The sequence below is a fragment of the Heptranchias perlo genome, chromosome 20, assembly GCF_035084215.1.
Source record: "Heptranchias perlo isolate sHepPer1 chromosome 20, sHepPer1.hap1, whole genome shotgun sequence".
NCBI classification, from domain to species: domain Eukaryota; kingdom Metazoa; phylum Chordata; class Chondrichthyes; order Hexanchiformes; family Hexanchidae; genus Heptranchias; species Heptranchias perlo.
Window position 1 is genome coordinate 22,393,840 of NC_090344.1, and position 8,337 is coordinate 22,402,176.

The 8,337-nt window shown below is 43.0% G+C and overlaps 1 non-coding gene across 1 annotated transcript; it reads right to left on the reverse strand.

The window, feature by feature from the left end:
• Positions 1-74, reverse strand: trnat-agu (transfer RNA threonine (anticodon AGU)). Its single transcript has one exon. It is a non-coding gene; the product is annotated as a tRNA-Thr (tRNA).
• Positions 75-8,337: the final 8,263 nt, after the last annotated feature.

Here is an 8,337-nt window from a genome sequence, read left to right on the forward strand (position 1 = left end):
AGGCACTGCTGGGAGTTGAACCCAGGATCTCCTGTTTACTAGACAGATGTTTTAACCAGCTAAGCCACAGCGCCAAGTGATGATACAGTCGCCCCACCTCCTCGCACTAATATCTATCAGCGACACTTCACTATTGGGGGTTCAGGCCGTTTCATCTCCGTCCATTTCGCTTGTCCGTTTGCCTGTGCATTCCGACACTGACTAGATTTCTCGCTGTGTTTATCTTTGTGTATCCATCAGTGCGTTGATACACGGATGATTATGTGTGATTGTATTTGTTACATTACATAAATTAGGGCTTCAGACAATTCTCGCTCTGACATTGGAGAACTATTGAGCCGAACTTTACAGCGAAGTGTTGTTTATTGTGGTGCTGAAACTAAAAAATCGTAAGAGGAGCAAAAAGGGAAAAGGAGAAAAACTTGTGAGGGAAAATGAGGACAACTCTCAAGGTTTTTACAAGTATATTAAGAGAAAGAAAGGAGGCTTAGAGTAACTTGAGCCGCTTAAAAACAGGTGGAGGTGATATTGTAATTGAAAATCAGGAAATGGCAGTTGCTCAATTTTAACTTTGCATCAGTTGTCACAGAAATGGATGAGGATAACATCCCAGAGACACGAGGAAAACTGTTAATAAATCACGGGGATTCGTATAAGTAAAATAACGGCAATGGAGAAAATAATTATGCTAAAGATAGACAAATCTCCAGGACCTGATGTTCACCATCCCAGGGATTAAAAGGAACAGGTGAGGAAATTGTGCATGCTTTCGTCATGATCGATCAAAACTCTCTTGATTCGGGAGTTGTTATTTAACGAAGAGCATCTAGATTGGAGGCTTCTGTTTGAGAAAGATCTCGAAGTGATAATTGAGAGACCGAAAATGAAGCTGTTTGGCAGGAGCGCTGATGCTTTCGGTTGTTCGCTGCTCTCGTTTTGCACAATTGTTAAGCGTGCGTTACTTATTTATAGCAGTGTGGGCTCCTGAAATGACCAGGTTGTGAGTTCGAGCGTCTTCGAAAACAATCAAAACTTTTACTCCGAACATTTTGACTGGAGTTCAAGGTACAACTGGTATGTTCCATAACGCATCTACTTCTTAGTGTTCCCATGGGAGCTCTTGGGTTCCTCTGGTCTACCGTCTTGCAATAGGAGGTGCCAGTTTATTTGTTCATAGGGGGAGAGGGGGCTTTTAGCGCCATCTCACTTAGCAAAGGGGCCGTTAAGAGATATTTAAATCTAAAGAACCAAACAAACAATTCTTCTTTTCGTTAAGCCGATATTCATCGGTTGGAAGTGTCGTGTGGGGAAAATTTGGAAGGGAAATATTCTGCCTGGTGTCACTGTGTAACGGGAGAAATTATTCAGCTCACAGATGTTAATACGCTGAAAGGTCGAGAGGCCTTTTCAAGCTCCCGTGTGGGACAAGTTCAGCTTTTGAGCCGCTGGGTAAAGTGTTATTTTAATTGCTGCTGACGAATGACAAGACATTTGGCACAAACAAGAAGAATTGTAAACTCACGAGTTCACTGTCCATGTTTCTTACATCATGTTCAACAGGAACAAGGATTCTCCTCAACACGTCACTGAGAATTTTATCAAACGGACCTCACTCTTGCTCGACGGCTGCAGGGATAATTCAGAGACCTCCCATGAATACGTACGATGGGAGCTTATGTTGTATCGAGACTGGGTCGCTCAGTCGGTAGAGTATCAGACTAAAGTGGGTAGTGAGATGATGGTCCAGCGTTTAACTCCCTATCCAGGCTCCAAATTGCTGAACAGCTGGCAAGCTGTGTCTTTGCAGCGGGACCTGCGATGTGTTGTCAAAGCTTCGGTATTATCTTGTATCCCAGGGATGGGCAGTAATGCGCTGTCTGAGGCGGTTCCCGATCAGGAATTCAACTTTTACAAAATACTTTACTGTATTAGTTCACTGTATTAACTTATCAAAACTGATTAAACACTGTAAAAAAGACGAATATTTGTTCAAATCGCCATTAATCAACCAGTAACTTTCTGTTTCCGGCTGAAAGAAATGCTAACTTTTTTTATGCGCTCATTCACCAGGCCGAAATTAGGGAGTTCAGAGGGGAACTGAAAAAGGAAATGAGAGGCACAGAGAAATATGACTATAGACTGACGGCCAGCATAAAAGGGAATCCAAAAGTTTTCGACAGGCATGTAAACATTCAACGGGTTGTAAGGGGAGGGGAGAGGCCGATTCGGCCCGATAAAGGAGATCTACTGATGGAGGCAGAGGGGATGGCCTCGGTACCAAATGAGTACTTTGCATCTGCCTTTACCAAGAAGATGCTGCCAGAGTCTCAGCAAAAGAAGGTATAGTTAAGATACTGGATGGTCTAAAAATTGAAAAAGCAGAGGCACTTGAACGGCTGGCTGTACTTAAAGTGGATAAACCACCAGGTCCGGATGGGATGCATGCTCGGTTGCTGAGGGAAGTAAAGGTGGAAATTGCGGAGGTACTGGCCATAATCAACAAACATCCTTAGATATGTGGGTGGTGCCAGAGGACTGGAGAATTGCAAAGGTTACACCCTTGCCCAAAAAAGGGTGTACGATTAAACCCAGCAACTATAGGCCAGTCAGTTTAACCTCAGTGGTGGGGAAATGTTTAGAAACGATAACCCGGGATAGAATTAACAGTCACCTGGACGAGGGTGGAATGATTAGGGACAGCCAGCACGGATTTGTTAAAGTCAAATCGTGCTTAACTAACCTGTAAGAGTTTTTTGATGAGGTAACAGAGAGGATAGATGAGGGCAATTCAGTTGATGTGGTGTATGTGGACTTTCAAAAGGCGTTTGATAAAGTGCCGCATGGTAGGCTTTTCATCAAGATTGCGGTCCATGGAATAAAGGGGGCAGTAACAACATGAATGCGGAATTGACTAAGAGCAGGAAACAGAGATTACTGGTGAACGGTTGTTTTTCGAACTGGAGAGAGTTGTACAGTGGTGTTCCCCAGGGATCAGTGCTCGGACCACTGCTTTTCTTGATATACATTAATGACTTGGACTTGAGTGCACAGGGCACAATTTAAAATTTGCAGGTGAAACAAACCTTGGAATGGTTGTAAACAGTGATAAGAATAGTGATAGACTTCAAAGGATATAGGTAGGCTGGTGGCATGGGCGGCGACGTGGCAGATGAAATTTAATGCAGAAAAATGAGAAGTGATACATTTCGGTTGGAAGAACGAGGCAAGGCAATATAAACTCCAGGGCACAAATGTAAAAGCGGTACAGGAACAAAGAGGGGTTTATGTGTACAAATCGTTGAATGTGGCAGGGCAGATTGAGAAAGCGGTTAAAAAGCATACGGGATCCTGGGCTTTATAAATAGATGTACAGAGTACAAAAGTATAGCTGTCATGATGAAATTTTATAACACAGTGGTTTGAACACAACTGAATTATTGTGTCCGGTTCTGGACATGGCACTTCAGGAAAGATGTTAAGGCCTTAGAGGGGTGCAGATAAAAAATACTAGCATAATTTCATGGACGAGGGACTTTAGTAACGTGGATAGGCAAGAGAATCTGGGGTTGTTCTCCTCGAAACAGAGACGGTTTTGAAGAGATTTGATAGAGGTATTCAAAATCATGAAGTGTCTGGACAGAGGAGATGGAGAGAAACTGTAGCTATTAGCGGAAGGATCATGAACCAGAGGACATAGATTTAAGGTGATTGTCAAAATAACCAAAGGTGACATGAGGAAAAACTTTGTTACACAGCGAGAGGTTCGGATCTGGACTGCCCGAGAGTGCAATGGAGGCAGATTCAATCATGGCCTTCAAAGGGCAACTGGATAAGTACTTGAAAGGAAAAAATAATGCAGGTCTTCGGGGATAGGTTCTAGCTGGATTGCTCTTGCAGAGAGCTAGCACGGACTCGATGGCGCGAATGGCCTCTTTCCGTGCTGTAACATTTCTATGATTCAATTCTATGTGGGGGATGTAATGCAAAGGGAACAGAGCGTGCCAGAAATCGACACGACTCTCAGTATCCTCCCAAGCAATGTAGTTTAAGAGCAGCTAATTCTGAAACGTCTTACTTGATAACTCAAGTCGTGCACTCGAAAGCAATTTGGTAAAGGGAGACTAATATTGGTGAATGGAAATAGTTAGTGTACAACTTGATATTGCTGTCCACCCGAATAGAAAACGAGATTGGATGGATCGAAGTGGTCTGAAAGGATCGTCGATCGGCTGTGAGACGCAACGAACATTTACACTGGCTTCACAACTAAACTAACAGCTGCTCGTTGGTCTAGGGGTATGATTCTCGCTTAGGGCGTTTCATTGAGTAATATGCGAGAGGTCCCGGGTTCAAATCCCGGACGAGCCCTCATGTGTTGCTTCTTTTCGTGAAAAGTTACCAATTGGCTTCTCACATCTTTTCAGTTTTGTTGTTGGGAGAACTGAATTATGTCCAGAGGATGTTTGAGCTCCAGTGGACTAAATGCCGAAGTTTCGTCGGCGCAACACACATGAAGCAAATAAAATGTCTCAAGATGATGAGGAGATTGAAACTGAATTTGGATTTTTCCCAATTCAGGCGGATATTAGATGACGGGATAGAAAGGCACATATCCAAGTTTGCCGATGACACCAAGATGGGCAGCATTGTAAGCAGTGCAGATGAAAGCATAAAATTACAGAGAGGCATTAATATAATAAATGAATGGGTAAAATTGCGGCAAATGGTTCTGAATTTCGTCAAGTGTGAGGTCATCTACTTTCGACCTAAAAGGATAAATCAGAGTACTTTCTAAATGGTGAAAAGCTCGAAACAGTGGAGGTCCAAAAAGACTGAGGGGCCCATGTACATAGATCATTAAAATGTCATGGACAGGTATAAAAATAATCAAAAAGGTTAATGGAATGTTGGTCTTTATATCTAGACGACTAGAATACAAGGAGATAGGCATTATGATACAGCTGTTCAAAGATCTGTTTGGACCACACCTGGAGTATTGTCTTCAGTTCTGGGCAACGCACCTTAGGAAGGATATATTGGCTATGAAGGGAGTGCAGCGTCGATTTACTGGAGTGCTACCTGGACTCCAAAGTTTAAATTACGCGGAGAGATTACATAAACTCGGGTTTGCCTCGAAATAAGTACATTAAGTGCTGATTTGATCGAACATTTCAAAATATTAAGGGGAACTGATGGGGTAAACAGAAAAAAAATATTTTCGCCCGTTAGCGTGTCTCGGACTCGGGGACAGAGCATAAACATTTGGGTCAGGACTTTCAGGAGTGAAGTTGGGAAACACCTCTGCAAGCAAAGGGAGGCAGAAGTTTGGAACTCTCTTCCGCAAACAGCAGTTGATGCGAACTGAATTGTCAATTTTAAGACTGAAATTGATAGATTTTTGTTGACCAAAGGCATTAAGGGATATGTGGCTAAGGCGATAATATGCAGTTAGGTTACATATCAACCAGGATCTCATTGAATTGCGCAACAGGCTCGAGGTGCGAAATGGTATACTTTTGCTCCTCAGCTCCTCATTGTTGCAGAATGATCCTGCATTGTATTGGGAATCGAACCAAGGTCTCCAGTGTGACAGGTAAGAATTCGACTCCTGCACAACCAATGCGCGCGTTTGTAACAGCAGCATGTGTCCATTTGGAATCCGATCTGAACGAACATGCCGTTTACAGCTGCGGTGGCCGAGTGTTTAAAGCGTTGGACTCAAAATTCAATTGAGGTTTTCCTGCCCAGGTTTGAATTCTGCTCGCAGAGCTACTGTTTAAAGATCCCTTCAGTGCTGAAATAGATTAATTGGAGTTAATTGACCGCATTTATCTCTCTCCCAGAATGAGAGATTCTCCAGCGAGGCCTATGATTTGAACTTGTGTCCAATCTTCTCTTGCAAGATTTCAAGACCCAAGAAGGAATCTCTCCCAATCTGTAACTTAAATTCTGCTATTTTGCAAAACCTGACATTTATACTCTTTATTTTCTTTGCATGCATCTCTCCATCTCTCCATGATGTCTCCGTCTCTTGTCTCTCTGTGTTGTCCCCGATAGACTTCTCAGGCTTCCTTGAACGGCGATGGCTGATCTAACCTGCAACAATAGCACAGAAGGGTAAAGAAAAAAAAGACTGAGACAGCAGGAAAAGGAAAGGTGCAAACTAGCTGATAAATTCGTAGCTAATGTTTCCACATTCATGGCACTTCACTCTCAATGTGAATGAAAGCATCAATTTGAGTAAAGTATACTTATGGTGGAGTGTAAACTATGACGATGCCGAGACAGACGACAATGTCGTTTCAGAGTAATTCATTCTGTAAAGTGTTACTTGATAATACAAGTCGTACATTCAAAACAAATTTGATAAAGAGAGACTAATATTGTTGATATGAAATAATTAGTGTAGAACCTGATATTGCTCTACATGGTATATCTTACAAGAAAGTGAGTTTGAATGGCCATGGTGTTCTGAAAGGATGGCGGATCGGCAGCGTGGCAGCGAAATTTTACAGGGGCTGCACGGCTCTGTTGCCAGTTGATGTTTGGATCTGATTCCCGCTCAGGGAGTTTTACTGGCTCAAATCCCGGATGACCCCTGTTGTGTCCCCGTTTTTGGTCAAAAATCACAAATTGGCTTCTCACATCTTTTCAGCGATGTAAAAGGCAGGTTTGACTAATCTCCAGCAGAGCTTGTTTGAGCACCAGAGGACAGAATGCAGAGGGTTTGTTCACGAAACACACGTAGGCGTAATGAAGATAATCTTTCAAGAAGTTGTACAGATTGAAGCCGGCACACGAATTTATCCCAATTCAGGCGATCTCATGGGTACAGAATACAAAAGGTAAAGGAAGCTGCATTGGCCTGGAACCAACCCCTGGTTTCCCGCCGGCAGGCGAGGATTCCACACTGACCCACCAATGCACACACGGCTGCAGGCTGCATGTGTAGCGTTGGATACGTGTCTAGAACATGCAGTTTGAAAAAGTTCCTGTGATAAGCCTGCGCAGTCTGCTCGACAGCCGCGTGCTACCTGTGGGTGACCAAACGAGTGGATCAAGCATGGTCTTGAAATTCACTGAGATTCGAAATCACTTCACACCGCCACTGTGAAATGCTCAAATAAATAAGAGCTGTAGTTACCAGGCAGTGTTTACTTTTTTCAGAAATAAATTTATAATCCAGCCCTACATACACCTCTAAGCTTTCACGACATTCGACGAATTTCCTTCAAGCTGCAGCTTAAATTCTGCTCAATCACAGAATTGGAGATTTTTACTATTTTTCTTTGCATGTATCTCTCTATCTCTGTCTGTGTTTCTTCGCTTTCGGTGTTGCTCCCTGATGGACTTATCAGGCTTCCTTCAACGGCCAGGTCTGGAAATCCGGGATGGGAAAAGGCTATCGGTTCTTCGTCCAATTGTTGGATTTCGACGGGATGAGTTTTGCTATTTTCCGTCTCCGTTTTCGGAAAATATAAACCCAGATGGAATTTCCCCTGCTCGGGTCCTGTCACCTCCGGGTAAAGGGAATGAACCCAATCTATCGATCGGTCTTAATATCTGTATTCTCATTGTTTAAAAATAAAATTACGGGGTTACAGTTATTTTCAGGACACAATTTAGAAATTAACACATAACAGACTTATTCGAAAACTCGAAGCACGTGGGATTAAAGGGCCGGTGGTAACGTGGGCAAGTAATTGACTGAGGGATAGGAGGCAGAGATTAGTGGTGAACGGATGTTTTTCTGACTGGAGAGAAATATGCAGTGGAATCCCCCATTGGTCGGTATTAGTATTATTGCTATTCTTGTTATATATAAACCACTTGGATGTGGGAATAGGAAGTACAATTTCGAAGTTTGCGGATGATATAAAAGTTGGCAACGGAGTAAATAGTGAGCAAGATAATAGCAGACTTCCGGAGGACATGGACAGACTAGTGAAATGGGCGGTCACGTGACAGATTTAACGCCGATCAGTGTGAAGTGATGCACTTTTGGAAGAAGAACATGGAGAGGCAGTATAATCTAAATGGAAGAATTTATGGGGGGTTCCAAGAGCAGAGGGACCTGGGGGTTCATATTCATAAAACAGGGCAAGTTGATAAGGCGGTTAAGAAAGCGTATGGGATACTTGTCTTTGTAAATCGGGGCATTGAATATAAAAAAGGAAATCATACTAATCCTTACAAATCAGTGGTTAGGCCTCAGCTGGAGTATATTGTACAGGTCTGGGCACCACACTTTAGGATGAAAAGGCATTGAAGAGGATTCAGAGCAGGTTGACCTGGATGATACCAGTGATGAGGGACTTCAGTTATGTGGAGAGATTG